Genomic DNA, 16176 nt, shown 5'->3' with positions numbered 1-16176 from the left:
GTAGATGTGAAAAAAATGAAATTTAAATGAAAATCGTTTATTGTCACAAGTAGGCTTCAAATGAAGTTACTGTGAAAAGCCCCTAGTCGCCACATTCCGGCACCTGTTCGGAGAGGCTGGTACGGGAATTGAACCGTGCTGCTGGCCTGCCTTGGTCTGCTTTCAAAGCCAGCGATTTAGCCTGTGCTAAACAGCCCCAAAGGCAATGTTAGTAACACATAGAGGTGAACAGTTGTGCTAGGTGCAGTTCCCGAGGGGTCTATGATAAATTGCTCTGTAATCTTACCACGTGTGATTCAATAAAGGTGCTGGTTTAGACAAGTCAAGGTGTTTGGTGGATTCCTTTGCAAGACACCGAAGACCAAACGCAAAACTACAGGGCAAAAATGCAACATCAATTGTTACAGAAAATCTTGCCACCTGATAAAGTTGAAATATTGCTTTGAGGAAAATGCTTAGAAATCATTTGTTATTATTTTAAACTGCATTGTTTTGTGGTTATGTGGTAGAATTTAAAGAAAGGGTGATACATTTATATTTAAGGCATTGGGAAATCAGACGTCAACGTAGATCAGCAAGAACAGATGCTTTGGATTAGAATGCAGGCAGCAGAGGTTTGGGGATGCTGAAGTTTGTGGCGGATGGGAGAATAGTTAAGAAAACATTGTAATACTCAAGTCTGGAGGTTACAAACAAATAAATAAAGATTTCAGAAGTGACTGGACTAATGTAAGGATGGAAGGAAGGTGAAAGGGGAAATATTTATGAAGAACTTCATGGCTGTTGGTTCATCTGGGCTGGTAACAGTCCAATCCAGTCTAAGACAATGGTCAGGACAGATAACTGAGTCAGCTACAGTACATCTGACAAGGATTCTGATGGCACAGAGGTTGGTGAGAGGTAAAGAGAATTGGCCTGTATTCTCGCTGAATTGGATCAAACTCCAGCACTGATCACCACAGTCAAGCATCATCCAATTGGGCAATGAGTCTTTTTGCTTTCCAACTGGCATTGGTCACAAGGATGGATGTGTTGACGACTGATAGCTGTGGGGGGGGGGGGGGGGTGGAAAGCCGTTTGATGGACAGTTGACAACTCTTTGAAAGGCATAGTCGGGCGTTGCCAGCCTGCAAACACATGACTTCAGAATATATCACCTCACGGGGTTGGATAGAAATCTTCCAGTTTGCCATTTTGGCGCTGGGTTTCATTTCTGTTGGTTTTTCTCTCTTCTAGGAGATTGCGTGGCTCAGTAAGCAGTCACACTGCATGATTGTAGCTGAGACTTGCTTTATGGGGCAGGCCATGTCTCCCGTGTCCCGAAACGTAGAAATCGACAGGTTTAGCAGACGTGTCCTCGTTGACTCTGAATTTGCCAATCATCCACTTGAAGAGTTAACTCAATTCCTCGTCCCGTACAAACAGAAAAGTGCAACTATAATTAAGAAGACAACAGTCTCCCCAGACTTAACCCTTTTCACAGAGGGGTACAAGGACTAGAAAATCATTTCTCATGAAAGAGACAATGCTTCGCCCCCAGCCCGCCCAACCTGACCTGCTGACAGTTTTACAGCATTTCTTTGTTTGTTGTTGCAACTGCGATGGCATTGCAGGTGGGGCTGGCAGCCGGCCTGAGGTTACCCTGGCAGCCGTTGTAAATATTGCCCAGGAGGCGAGTGAGAGAGCGCGCGGGAGGTGGGGGGGGGGGAGGGTCGCCAAAGGCAACAGCGGAGAGCGTGCCCGAGCGGGGGAGGGGTTTCCAATAGCAACGGCGGAGAGCGTGCCTGCCCGGGAGAGAAAGACGAGGGGTTTCCAATAGCAACAGCGTGCCCGCGCGGGGGGGAGGGGTCTCCAATCGCAACGGCGGAGAGCGCGCTCGCGGAGCGGTCTCGAGTAGCAACGGCGGCTCGGGGGCCGGGACACAGAGGCGAGCGGGCGCAGCGGACCCGAAGCCAGGATCGGGTCGCCGTGCTGGCCTGACAGTGACCTCGGCGGCTCCAGTCGAAGTGAGTAATTTATGCGAGTGGGTTGCAGCCGGCTCCATTTTGTCTTGACTCCCCCGTCCGGGGCAGTTTGTTCTCCGGCCCCGGCTGAAGGGCCTGAGCGCCTCCGCCCTCCTCCCTCAGGCACCGCGGTTGGAAAGCAGCCTGACCTCCGGCTGGAGGATTACATGGGAGCGGCCCGCCGTGAGGAGGATCTTGCGCCAGTTGCCTTACACTCGGATCCGGGTGTTCACACCGTTTATTTTCTAGTTATTATTGACTCCGCACCGCCTGGGTCTAACTTAACTGTGTTTATTATTTGTGTCCTTGGTGGGATATGTGGTTTAAAAATAATATATATCGATATATTATCGAGATATATCGATTATTCTTTTTTGTTTACTATGTACGCACTGTGTGCATTCTCTTGACCACAGAAAACTAATTTTCACTGTACTTTGGTACATGTGACAAATCAAATCAATCAAATATACATATATATGTCGTTATGGTTTCTCATGATTGCCCCAAAACGAATAATTGTAATTTTATTTCGATCTTGTTAAAATAGACCCTCACATGTTGGGTGCGATTCTCCGCCCCCCACGCCGGGTGGGAGAATAGCGAGAGGGCTTCCTGACATTTTTGACGCCCCGAGCGGCGATTATTCAAGGCCGAGCGGCCGGGCCTTCCCGCCCATTTCACCACGGCAGCAAACACACCTGCTTGCTGCTGTTGTGAAACGGGTGCCAGATGCCCGTTTAGGGTATCTAGAGGCCCGATTGGCACGGGAGCGCCACGACTGTGCTCGGGAGGGGACAGGCCTGCGATCGGTGCCCACTGATCGTCGGGCCAGCGTCCAAAACAGACGCACTCTTTCCCCTCTGCCGCCCGGCAAGATCAAGCCGCCACGTCTTGCCGGGCGGCTGAGCAGAAAGACACCAACTGCGCATGCGCGGGTTGGCGTTGTCCAATCTGCGCATGCGCGGCTGACATCGGCCGCGTCAGCCACCGTGACGCTTGACGTGCGGCCTTGACGACCGTCGTCAGGGCCGCGCTCCTAACCCTGCCCGGGGGGAGAATCGGCCCAGGAAGTGGCCGTGAACGCTGTCGTGGGTCACGGCCTGTCCCACAGCAGCCTTTACGATTCTCCGCATTTGCGGAGAATCTCGCCCATTGACTTTAGGGCTTTAGATTAATGATGCACGATCATTGGACAAAGACGAGAGTCAAATACAACTGAGGCTTTATTACTCTTAAGATTTGTGGCCTCCCACAGCAGCTGGCAAAATGGCTGCTATACGGAGAACACATTTATACTCCGCCTACTGGGTGGAGTCAGCAGGCAGGGACTACCGCTTAACCTGCAGTATAGAGTCTTACCGTACATCACCTAATATATGTACAACAATGGTTTACCACATTCACCCCCTGTTAAGATTGAGTCCGGCGGGGGTGGTGGAGAACTATATACAGCAAGATTGAGTTTAATGTATAGTATTTGCAAAAAAAAAATTTATTTTGAAGTCCAGTGAACCAGTTATAGGTTTAGCTGGTCCGGGGCCTTGATGTGCCGCTGGGAGCGACACAGTGGTGGTGGCGATGCCGATGTTGGTCCGGTCCTTGGTGACTCCGGGAGTGTGCCGAAATCCTCTTCATCCTCGGGTGTGTGCAGGGGGAGGACGGATGGTCCTGGGGGGGTTGCTGCTGGGAGTGCCGGGGGAGGGGGTTTGGGGCTGGGCCAGAGGTGTGTGTGTGTGTGTGTGTGTGTGTGTGTGTGTGTGTGTGTGGAACGTGCTGGTGCCAGGTCCCTGAGGGAGACAGTATGCTGGTGGCCGTCGGGGTACGTTACGTAAAGGCACACTGAGGGTTCGCGTGGAGCAACTGCACCCTTTCCACCAACGGGTCCGCCTTGTGGAGTCGGACGTGCCTACGGAGGAGAATGGGTCCTGGAGCTGCGAGCCAAGCCAGGAGCGACACCCCGGATGTGGACTTCCTGGGAAAGGCAGAGACATTCATGGGGCGTGTTGTTAGTGGTGGTGCACAGTAGTGACCGAATGGAGTGTAGTGCATCAGGGAGGACGTCCTGCCAGCGGGAGGCCGGGGGATTCCTGGACCGAAGGGCCAGTTGGATGGCCCTCCAGACCGTCCCGTTCTCCCTCTCTACCTGCCCGTTTCCCTGGGGGTTATAGCTTGTCATCCTGCTTGATACCCCTGCTGAGCAGGAACTGATGCAGCTCATCATTCATGAATGAGGATCCCCTGTCACTGGGGATGTAGGTGGGGAAACCTAACAGAGCAAAGATTGTGTTGAGGGCTTTGATGACGGTGGCAGACGTCATGTTGGGGCATGGGATGCCGAAGGGGAATCTGGAGTACTCATCGACCACACTGAGGAAGTACGTATTACGTTCGGTGGAGGGGAGGGACCCTTTGAAAACCATGCTGAGGCGTTCAAAGGGGCAGGAGGCCTTCACCAGGCGCGCGCGGTCCGGCTGGTCGAAGTGCGGTTTTCACTCCGCACAGACCTGGTAGTGCCTGGTGATTGTCCGTACTTCCTCGACGAAGTAGGGCAGATTGTGGGCCTTTATGAAATGGTACAACCGTGTGACTCCCGGTGACAAAGGCTGTCGCGCAGGGTCCGGAGTCGGTCTACTTGTGTGCTGGCGCATGTACCTCGGGATAGGGCGTCTGGGGGCTCGTTGAGCTTGCCGGGGCGATACATAATCTCGTAGTTGTAGAGGGAGAGCTCGATCCTCCACCTCAAGATTTTATCACTTTTGATCTTGCCTCGCTGTGTGTTATTAAACATGAAGGCAACCGACTGTTGGTCATTGAGGAGAGTGAATCTCCTGCTGGCCAGGTAATGCCTCCAATGCCGCACAACTTCAACGATAGCTTGGGTCTCTTTTTCGACGGTGGTGTGCCGAATTTCGGAGGCATGAAGGGTGCGGGAAAAGAATGCCACGGGCCTGCCTGATTGAGGGTGACGGCTAGGGTGACGTATGATGCGTCGCTCTCCACTTGAAAGGGCAGCGTCTCGTTTATTGCGTGCATCGCGGCCTTGGCGATATCGGCTCTGATACGGATAAAGGCATGTTGAGCCTCGGCCGTCAGGGGAAAATGGGTGGACTGGATGAGTGGGCGGGCCTTGTCCGCATAGTTTGGGACCCACTGGGCGTAGTATGAAAAGAACCCCAGGCAGCGTTTGAAGGTCTTGGGGCAGTGGGGAAGGGGGAGCTCCATGACAGGGCGCATGCGGTCGGGATCGGGCCCCAGACCACATAGCCGAGGATGGCTAAGCGGTTTGTGCTGTACACGCACTTCTTGTTTTAGGTGAGGTTTAGGAGAGTGGCGGTGTGGAGGAATTTTGCACGGTTGGCGTCGTGGTCCTACGGATCGTGGCCGCAGATGGTGACATTGTCTAGTTGCGGGAAGGTGGCCCTCAATCCATACCGGTGGACCATTCGGTCCATCTCCCTTTGGAAGACCGAGACCCCGTTGGTGACACTGAAGGGAACCCTGAGGAAGTGATAGAGGCGACCATCTGCCTTGAAGGCAGTGTATGGACGGTCCGCCTTACGGATGGGGGGCTTGTGGTAGGTGGATTTGAGGACTACAGTTGAGAAGACCTGGTACTGTGCAATCTGATTGACCATATCAGACATGCGTGGGAGGGGGTACGCGTCGAGCTGCGTGTACCGATTGATGGTCTGGCTGTAGTCCACGACCATTCTGTGTTTCTCCCCAGTTTTAACTACTACCACTTGGGCTCTCTAGGGGCTGTTGCTGGCCTCGATGATGCCTTCCCGAAGCAGCTGCTGGACCTCTGACCTGATGATGGTCCTGTCCTGGGTGCTGTACCGTCTGCTCCTGGTGGCAACGGGTTTGCAATCCGGGATTAGATTTGCGAAAAGGGAAGGTGGGTCGACCTTTAGGGTCGCGAGGCCGCGCACAGTAAGGGGTGGTAGGGACCCGCCAGATTTCAGGGTTAGGCTCTGGAGGTTACATTGGAAGTCCAGGCCGAGTAGCCGGGCAGCACAGAGATTAGGGAGGATGTAGGGGTGGAAGCCGCTGAATTCTACGCCCTGAACCGTGAGCGTGACTCCACGGTACCCCTGGATCGCCACGGAGTGGGATCCGGAGGCCAGGGAGATTCTTTGATTGGCGGGGTGTACCGGGAGGGAGCAGCGCCTTACCGTGTCAGGGTGGATGAAGCTTTCAGTGCTCCCGGAGTCCAGTAGGCAAGAGGTCACGTGTCCATTGATCTTAACGCTGTTCGATGCTGTGGCCAGGTTGTGCGGGCAAGACTGGTCGATGGTGACCGAGGCGAGTCGTGGCTGATCGTCGCTGGTGTCGGATGATGGGGTGCCCGGGGGGCACGGGTCCTGCAACGATGGTGGTGCTCATGTGCCGTGGGGGAGACAAGGGCAGCTGGGTAGCATGGTGGTTAGCATAAATGCTTCACAGCTCCAGGGTCCCAGGTTCGATTCCCGGCTGGGTCACTGTCTGTGTGGAGTCTGCACGTCCTCCCCGTGTGTGCGTGGGTTTCCTCCGGGTGCTCCGGTCTCCTCCCACAGTCAAAGATGTGCAGGTGAGGTGGATTGGCCATGCTAAATTGCCCGTAGTGTGCTAAAAAAGTAAGGTTAATTGGGGGGGGAGGGGGCGGTTGTTGGGTTACGGGTATAGGGTGGATACGTGGGTTTGAGTAGGGTGATCATGGCTCGGCACAACATTGAGGGCCGAAGGGCTGTTCTGTGCTGTACTGTTCTAAGTTCTAAGGTGGCAGCGCCTGGAGATCTTGGGGTGGACAAAATGGCAGCGCCCATGTGCCGCACGTGGCAGGAGTTGAAAAAGATGGCGGCTCCCATGGGCTGCACGTGTTCCACGGAGGGGAAGATGGCGGCGCCCACTGGCCGTGCGTGTTCTGAGGGTTATAAGATGGCGGCGCCCATTGGCTGTGCGTTGACTGGGGAAGTGAGGATGGCGGCACCCATTGTGCTTAAATGAGGGGGGTCGGGGCTATAGCGGCGACTGCGCAGGCCTGGCACACTGCGGCGAAGTGCCCCTTCTTGCTGCAAGCCTTACAAAGGGCAGCGCGGGCCGGGCAGTGTTGGCGGGGGTGTTTTTGTTGGCCGTAAAAGTAACATCGGGGACCCCCGCGGTTGGCTGGCTGGCATGTGGCGCAGGTGTATTGGCTGGGTCAGGCACCCTCTGGTGCGGCCGTCTGTGGGGTCCACGATGCGTAGGAGGGGTGGGCCGCGCGCCTGTGGGTGTAGGCCTGAATATTGCGCGAGGCGACTGTCATGGATAGCGCTAGTTTCTTTGTCTCTGCGAGATTGAGCGAGGCCCCCCTCTAAAAGCCGCTGGTGTATGAGGTCTGACCCAATCCCCGTAACAAAAACATCCCGCATAAGGAGGTTCGAATGTTCCGTGGCCGTAACGGCCTGACAGTCACAGTCTCTGACTAGTGGAATTAAGGCATGCCAGAAGTCATCTGCGGACTCACCAGGGAGCTGAAAGCGAGTGGAGAGTTCGTGTCTGGCGGAGAGCGTGTTCGTCCGTTGGGCGTAATTTTCTTTTAGTAGCGCCATGGCTTTGTCGTAGTTCGGCACGTCCTGGATCAGAGGAAAGATGTTGGAGTTCACCCTTGAGTACAGTATCTGTATTTTCTGAGCTTCCGGAATTGGGTCTGGTGCAGACCTGATGTATGCCTTGAAACAAGCTAGCCAGTGTTGAAAGTCCTTTTGGCGTTGCTTGATTGCGGATCCAGCTGCAGGCGATCCGGCTTGATGCAGAGGTCCATCTTCTGAAAATCGTAGAGTAATAAATTGATGCACGATCAATTAGACAAAGACGAGAGTTGAATACAACTGATGCTTTATTACTCTTAAGATGTGTGACCTCCCACAGCAGCTGGCGAAATGTCTGCTGTACGGAGGACATACATATTTATACTCCGTCTACTGGACGGAGCCAGCAGGCAGGGACTACCGCTGTACCTGTAGTGCAGGGTCTTACCGTACATCACCTAATATTTGGGGCAGCACGGTAGCATGGTGGTTAGCATAAATGCTTCACAGCTCCAGGGTCCCAGGTTCGATTCCCGGCTGGGTCACTGTCTGTGCGGAGTCTGCATGTCCTCCTCGTGTGTGCGTGGGTTTCCTCCGGGTGCTCCGGTTTCCTCCCACAGTCCAAAGATGTGCGGGTTAGGTGGATTGGCCATGCTAAATTGCCCGTAGTGTTCTAAAAAGTAAGGTTAATGGGGTGGGGGGGGGGGGGGGGGGGGTTGTTGGGTTACTGGTATAGTGTGGATACGTTGACTTGAGTAGGGTGATCATTGCTCGGCACAACATCGAGGGCCGAAGGGCCTGTTCTGTGCTGTACTGTTCTAAATTCTAAATATGTACAACAGTGGTTTATCACAATTAGTTCGCCTAATTGGTATGTTGTTGAAGTTATTGGTCTTTGTTGTTTAAACCCCTCCTTTAGGTTGTCAAGTTGTAGAAACGTTACTTGAACAGGTTAAATTTAAAGTTTGTGACCGGATGTTCTGTGTATGGTGTTTGCATATTGTGGAATTTGTGAATCTGTTTTACGCCCGTTGGTGCCCCAGTGTCTCAGTCATACAACAAGGTGCTGAGAACACAGGCCTTCTAAACTGTTAGCTTGGTCCAAAGGGTTAGCTCATGTTATTCCAGGCATGTTTCATGTGTCAGCCAAATGTGTGTAGCTGCTTCTGTGTGTGCTTCAAGTTCTGCATCAAGGGTCAGATTCTCTGTCACCGTGGACCCAAGGGAACAGAATTTGCTAACCATTTTCAGTGGGACGTTATTCAGCAGGATCAGGGTGGAAATGCACCATCTTGCTCCTCACCACTGCTTTCTTGACTCTCGTGGTCAGGGAGAGCAAGTTGCAAACATGGGATTGGCAGTTTCTATGTGAGCGATTTGTGTAGTATCATCAGTCCAGACAAGTTCTCTGATTGGGACAGCAGTGTGTTTTTGCATTCGCTTTCAGTCTTGATAGATTGTAGAACGTGCCAACTGACCTCTTCTGCGTGTGAACTCCTTCCATATCTGCAGTCGGGGGCATGAAGAAGAAGATGCCAAAAAAAGTGTTGGTTAGGATACAGTCCTCTTTGACTCCATTCTTCACTCTGAAATGGAGCCATCAAATGCTAAAATTCACCAGCTTAAAAATTCACTCCTTCCACTGCCGATGCACAGTAGCTGTAGTATACCATCTACAAGGTGCTCTGCCACAACTCAGCAAGGCCTCTTCGACAGCAGCTTTCAAACCTGATACCTCTACCAACTAAAAGGACAAGGGCAGTAGATGCATGGTAAGTGCCCCTCCAAACCATACAGAATCCTGACTTGGAACTATATGACCATTCCTTCACTGTTGCTGTATCAGAATCCTGGAACTCCCTCCCTACAGCGATGTGTGTACCTACACCACATGGACTGCAATAGTTCAAGAAGGCAGATTTCCAGCTGACCACTCCCAAATCACTCCAGCTGATTGATGATGGTGATTGACGAGCACTTAATTCTGTTTGGTGGGTCAGGCCGGTCAAAGATTGATGTTTATAAACATTGCCATACTTCAACTCAACCATGAAGGAAGATGAATGGAGCAAAGCTGCTAGCTGTGTGTGCGTGTGTGGAAGATGTCAATCACAGCCTAGTAATGGAAATTAATGAATGGGTTAGCTCAAGGATCTGAGGGGGTATAAATGCAGCCTACTGGTTTCGCTTTCCAGGAATTGACACATGATGCTTCCTGTGTCAGAGCCAGCTAGTGTATTGCCCAGGAGTGTTACAACAGTAATTATTTTTCATTGCCTCTGTCTGGACTGCACTCTAGCTTCCAGACAGGAGTCTCTCTTCTGGGGGGGGGGGGCTTCCTGACATGGGTCTCTCTTCTGGGGAGTGGGGGCTCCCTGACAGGGGTCTCTCTTCTAGGGGGGACTTTCTGATAGAAGTCTCTTTTTCTGGGGGGAGATGGCTTCCTGACAAGGGGTCTCTTTTCTGGGATGTTCCCTGACAGAAATCTCTATTTCGGGGATCTCATTATTTCGTCAGTCTCTGTGGGAGGGGGGAGGATTGCCCTTGGATGGACTTTGGGTCACCTCATTAACCTTTTGACCACTGCAAGATCACCATGTCGGGGCCAAACCTGTAGGAATTCCTGGCACTGAGGACCGGACAATCATGCGGGTCCATATGGTACCCAGCCAGCTAAATGGATGCAAATGGGTCTTAATGATGGTGCACAGGCGTGAGCCTCGATCCCGATGCCAGCGGGTGGCCAGAGCAATGGAAGTGGATCAGCGCTGACTCTGTTTCTGGTGGCTTGAGGTGGAGATTCAGTCCAGCTTTTCCCCCTTGTAGAGTCGTGATCTACTGACTGTTGAATACCTTAGTGAGATCCACAAATATCCTGTCCCCGTGCTTCTCAGTCTGCAAGTAAATGGAATATTTAAAATATGACCCCAGCAAAGCCCTTCCCCGTGATGCTAATGCGTGAGGTGCCCCTGTAGTTATTGCAGTCTTCTCTGTTACCTTTTGATTTTGTACAGTTTGATGATTTTTGCATCACGCATCTCCTGTGGAATAGAGCCAACTCTCCAGCAGAGAAGGAGAAGATTATGATAGATGGGACATTCCATGCCTTTGCAGTTTGGTTGGGATTCCATCCTTGCTGGGTGTCTTTGTTTTCTAAGCACTCTACGGCCATCGCAAGCTCAAGTGATGAGGATTCTTCATCTAACTCATCCAGGACAGGAAGTTGCTGGAGAGCATCAAGTGCAGACTGGGAGATGTCCGACTCTCCGAATACAGCTCACGTTAGTATTCAATCCAGTGGGACATTTGTTTCCTTTTGTCGGTGAGTATTTAATCATCTGCTGGCTTCATGTGAAACATGATCGACATTCAGCTATCAAGAAATGAAGCTCAACAATTTCCAGTTTTGCTGTTTGCAGCGCATTATGGGGATACCCTGAGATCAAAATTACAAATGTGGCAATCCTCTCAAAGGTGGGCCTCCCATGCTTGTTAACGTGCATCAAACTGAGGCGGCTTCGTTGGCAGGATGGAAGACGTTTACATACCCAAGGAGGTTCTGTATGGTGAGGTAGCAGAAATCGGATGACCAGTGGGACGTACAAACTCTGCTTGAAGAATGCATGCAAGTGTGACGTGAAGGCCCTAAATATTGATTATCATGAGCTCAGGAAAGAAAAAGGCGACATCTCCTGTGGGCTGATATGCACCACATGATGACCAATGACTTGGTAACAATGCCCAAAACACAAAGACAGTTGGTAGCTTCATGTGTGGCAGAACCAGCCTCTCGAGGGTTGGCCTCTTGTATCATTCAGCACATGAAGGCACCCCATCTGAAATGGATTTGTGTACTGCATGTCCATCATCTTTCATAGATGAATAGGATGAGTCAGGATCTGGCCAAAGTGGACTGGGTGCAGCTAATTGTAGGAAAATCCACATCAGAGCAGTCAGTAGGAGTCAGTCAAAAAGGACATAGAGAGAGAGTTCAAAGCCTTCATGTTCCTGTAAAGGTGAAGAGTGGGACCAAAAAGTCCAGAGAACCCTGGATGCCTAGAGAAATATAGGATTAGATCATGGAAAAAAGGGGAGCCTTATGGCAGATTCAGAAGGCTGAAAACATGGGAGTCCTATGCAGAGGTGTATAGAAAATGCAGGGAGATACTTATTTTTAAAAATCAGGTGTGCGAAGAGGGGGCATGAAAAAACTCCGGCAGGGAAAATAAAGGAGAATCCCAAGGTATTTTCTAAGTATATTAAGGGAAAGAGTAGCGTTTATTCGGGATCAAAGTGGCAACCTTGTGTGTGGAGCCGAAAATCATAGCTGAGGTAATATGTGTGTAGTTTGCATCTCTGTTCACTATGGAGAAGGATGATGTAGAATGCATAGAATACAATGAGGGGGAACTTTGATATAATTGAACAGATTATTATTGAGAGGGAGGAGGTGTTGGGGGTTTTAACAAGTTTAAAAGTGCATAAATACGGTATTCCGGTGATGACCATGGAGGAGTAGGTCGCACATTCGATAGCTCCCGCCTGAAACGGACTTTCGGACCTTTTTTCTCAATTTTTCTCGGACTTTAAGGGATAGATCGGTGTAGTGGACGATATTAAGACGGATTCTTCCTCCTATGAATGGCTAATTGGACAAGAAGTGGCCGTGTGAAAAGACTCAGCCCGGATAGAGTGAAGCAGTCGGAGCTGGTACCGTGGCGCAACATGGCGGAGAGTCAGGACCAGGGAGTGGTAGCTCAGTGGTCTAAGGAGCAGCAGATTAAGTTCTTTAAGGACTGTCGCTGAGCTTAAAAAAAAGAAACGCTGGACCCGATCAAGGCTGCGATTGATCAAATGGTTTTGAATCAGGCGGCCCAAGGGAAAGTGATACAAGAAATTGAGCTGAAGTTGTCTAGCCAGGAGGACTATCTAACCGTGCTGGAGCATAAGGTGGAGGTGTTGGATGAGCGCCACAAGAGAATGCAGGAGAAGTTGGAGGACCTGGAGAACAGGTCCAGGAGGCAGAAATTAAGGATCGCTGGCCTCCCCGAAGGAATTGAGGGGTCGAATGCGGGAGCATATGTGGCGAGCATGCTGGAGACGCTGATGGGGCCCGGGGTGTTTTCTCCGCTCCTGGAAGTGGACGGAGCGCATCGAGCCCTTGCAAGGAAGCCTAAGATGAATGACCCGCCGAGGGCCATGGTGGTGCATTTCTGCCGTTTTTCGGACAAAGACCCCGTCTTGTGGTGGGCCAGGAAGGAGCCGAGCAGCAGATGGGAGAACAGCGAGGTCCGCATCTACCAGGACCTGGGAGCAGAGCTGGCTAAGAGACTTGCTGAGTTTAACCGGGTGGAAAACGATCCTCTTCAAGAAGGGTGTGAAATTCGGGATGCTGTATCCAACGCGGTTGTGGGTTGCGCACGAACCGGCACTTTTACTTTGAGGCACCGGACAATGTATGGTCTTTTATCAAAGAAAAGAAGTTGGAAGCGTCTTTAAGGACACTTAAGTCTTAAAAGAGTTATGGGCGGCGGTTTGTAATTTTTGTAATTCTTATATCGGTTCAAATAAGACTGTATGGGGTTCTGGGTTAAGTATTGGGCTGGGGTGGTGGTCTGAGGGTGCTTTTTCTTTGCAGAGATTGGATGCGGAGGGGGGAGGGGAGCCCCGAAGTGGGTGCTATTCTGTGGAGCCAGACTGTTTGGCACCAAGGGCGGCGGGGGCTGTTGGGTCAGCATGGGTCAGATGACTTTCGAAGTGTGGTGGGGGGTGCACATGTGCTAAGGTGGTGCTTGACCTGGGGGATTAGGTATCGGGCTGTTGTGGGGGGGTGGGAAGGAGGAGGCTGCTTCGCTGACAGGGCAGGAACTATATCGGGGAACAAAAGGGAGGTCGAGAGCTGCTTGTTGGGGAGCTCGGGGAAGCGGGGGGGGGGTCGGTCTCTGGGCTGGCCAAAAAAAAGGTTATGGCTAGTCGGCAGGTGGCAGCCCCCCGTCCAGGCTGATTACATGGAATGTGAGGGGTTTGAATGGGCCGGTCAAAAAGGCTTGTGTTTTCACGCATTTAAAAGGGCTGAAGGCAGACGTAGCAATGCTTCAGGAGACGCATCTAAAGATTATTGATCTGACAAGATTGAGAAAGGGGTGGGTTGGTCAGGTGTTCCACTCTGGGCTGGGCTCAAATACCAGGGGGGTAGCAATATTGATCAGCAAGCGGGTGTAATTTGAGGCTGGAAGGATTATGGCAGATAAGGGGGGGTAGATATATTATGGTGAGTGGGAAGCTGGAGGGTGTATGGGTGGTGTTTGTAAACGTATAGGCCCTGAACTGGGATGATGTGGGATTCATGAGACGGATGTTAGGCAAGATCCTGGACCTAGAGTCTCATGGCTTGATCATGGGGGGAGACTTTAACATGGTCATCGATCCAGATCTGGACCGGTCAAAATCCAGGACTGGAAGGGAGGCCTGCTGCGGCGAAGTGGGGGGGGGGGGGGGGGGGGGATCCATGGAGATTCGAACGGCCGAGGGCGAAGGAGTTTTTGTTTTTTTCTCCTGCCCATGAAGTTTACTCCTGCATTGATGTGTTTGTTCTAAGAAGGCCGCTAATTCCGAAGGTGGCAGGGACGGAATATTCGGCGATTGCAGTCTCTGATCATGCCCCGCATTGGGTGGATTTGCGGTTGAGCGAGGAGAGAGGGCAGTGCCCACTGTGGAGGCTGGATGTGGGGTTGTTAGCGGACAAAGCGGTTTGTGGGCAGGTGAATAAATCCATTCAGAATTACCTGGATACATACGATACGGGTGCAGTATCAGCAGCGGTGGTTTGGGAGGTTCTGAAAGCAGTTCTAAGAGGGGAACTAATTTTGATTCGGTCCCATAGAGAAAAGGTGGAACGAGCAGAGAGGGAGCGATTACTTTGAGTGGATAGGAGATATGCGGAGGCCCCGGACGCAGGGCTCCTGAGGGAGCGTCGGAAACTCCACGCAGAGTTTGTTGTTGACCATGGGGAGGGCAGTGGAGCAGTTGAGGAGGGCAAGGGGAAGGTCTACGAATATGGGGAAAAGGTGAGCAGGATGTTGGCGCACCAGTTTAGGAAGAGAGAAAAGGCCAGGGAGATTGGAGGAGTAAGGAATAGGGTGGGCGACATGGTATTGGACCCCGGGGGGGGGGGGGGGGGGGGGGGGGGGGGGGACGTTTTGAAAGAACTTTATAGTAAATTATGAGAGTCGGAACCCCTGCCTCATATAGTATAGAAGGGATGAGGCAGTTCCTGGATCAGTTGAGGTTTCCGAGGGTGGAGGAGGACCAGGTCGAGGGGCTGGGGGCTCCGATTGAAGCAGAGGAAATTGTTAAAGGACTGGAGGGCATGCAGTTGGGCAAGGCTCCGGGAGCCGGACGGTTAGCTGGTAGAATTAGAACATAGAACAGCACAGAACAGGCCCTTCGGCCCTCGATGTTGTGCCGAGCAATGATCACCCTACTCAAACCCACGTATCCACCCTATACCCGTAACCCAACAACCCCCCCCCCCATTAACCTTACTTTTTAGAACACTACGGGCAATTTAGCATGGCCAATCCACCTAACCCGCACATCTTTGGACTGTGGGAGGAAACCGGAGCACCCGGAGGAAACCCACGCACACACGGGGAGGACGTGCAGACTCCGCACAGACAGTGACCCAGCCGGGAATCAAACCTGGGACCCTGGAGCTGTGAAGCATTTATGCTAACCACCATGCTACCGTCATTCTATAAGAAGTTCTCAAGAGGTGTTGTGCCCACTGCTGATGAGGACCTTCAATGAGGCTAAAGAGAGGGGAATCTTTCCCCCAACGATGTCGCAATTTCACTCATCCTTAAACGAGCAAAGGACCCGGAGCAATGTGGGTCGTATAGGCCGATCTCGCTTTTGAACGTAGATGCCAAGCTGCTGGCTAAGATTTTGGCCACTAGGATAGAAGACAGCATCCTGGGGGTGATGGGGGGACCAAACCGGATTTGTTAAGGGTAGACAGCTCAATGCTAACGTTCGGTGGCTTTTGAATGTAATTATGATGCCCTCAGAAGGAGAGGAGGCTGAGGTGGTGGTTGCGATGGATGCGGAGAAGACTTTTGATCGGGTGGAGTGGGAGTATCTCTGGGAGACGCTGGGAAGGTTTGGGGAGGGCTTCATCGACCTGGTGTGATTGCTCTACCAGCCGCCGGTAGCAAGTGTGTGCACCAACCGTCTGAGGTTGGGGTACTTTAAGCTACACCGAGGGACAAGGCAGGGACGCCCCCCTCGCCCTGTTGCTGTTCGCTCCGGCTATAGAGCTGTCGGCCATGGCGCTCAGAGCATCAAGGAAGTGGCATGGGCGGGAGCACCGGGTTTTACTGTACACGGACGATCTGCTCTTGTACATCTCGGACCCGGTGGAGGGGATGGGGGAGGTTATGCAGATCTTGGGGGAATTTGGCAGGTTCTTGGTGTACAAATTGAATGTGGCAAAAAGTGAATTGTTCATGATCCAGGCAAGGGGGCAGGAGAGGAGATTGAGCTGCCACTCAGAATGGTATAGAGGTGGCTCAGAAATGGGAGGTATTACACAGGCTCAACCTACCCTGGCTGGTGGAGCA

The 16176-nt window shown here is 52.1% G+C and overlaps 1 protein-coding gene across 1 annotated transcript in view; it reads left to right on the top strand.

The window, feature by feature from the left end:
• Positions 1-1830: 1830 nt before the first annotated feature.
• lca5 (lebercilin LCA5) overlaps positions 1831-16176 on the top strand; it is a 167425-nt gene continuing 153079 nt past the window's right edge. Inside the window, exon 1 of the mRNA XM_038799298.1 lies at positions 1831-2006. The gene's annotated coding sequence lies outside the window, so the exon portion shown is untranslated. The remainder of the gene's footprint in view (positions 2007-16176) is intronic.

This window comes from Scyliorhinus canicula, chromosome 6 (assembly GCF_902713615.1).
Source record: "Scyliorhinus canicula chromosome 6, sScyCan1.1, whole genome shotgun sequence".
Classification (NCBI taxonomy): domain Eukaryota; kingdom Metazoa; phylum Chordata; class Chondrichthyes; order Carcharhiniformes; family Scyliorhinidae; genus Scyliorhinus; species Scyliorhinus canicula.
Note: the sequence above shows the minus strand (reverse complement) of the source record. Positions and strands in the feature narration are given on the sequence as shown.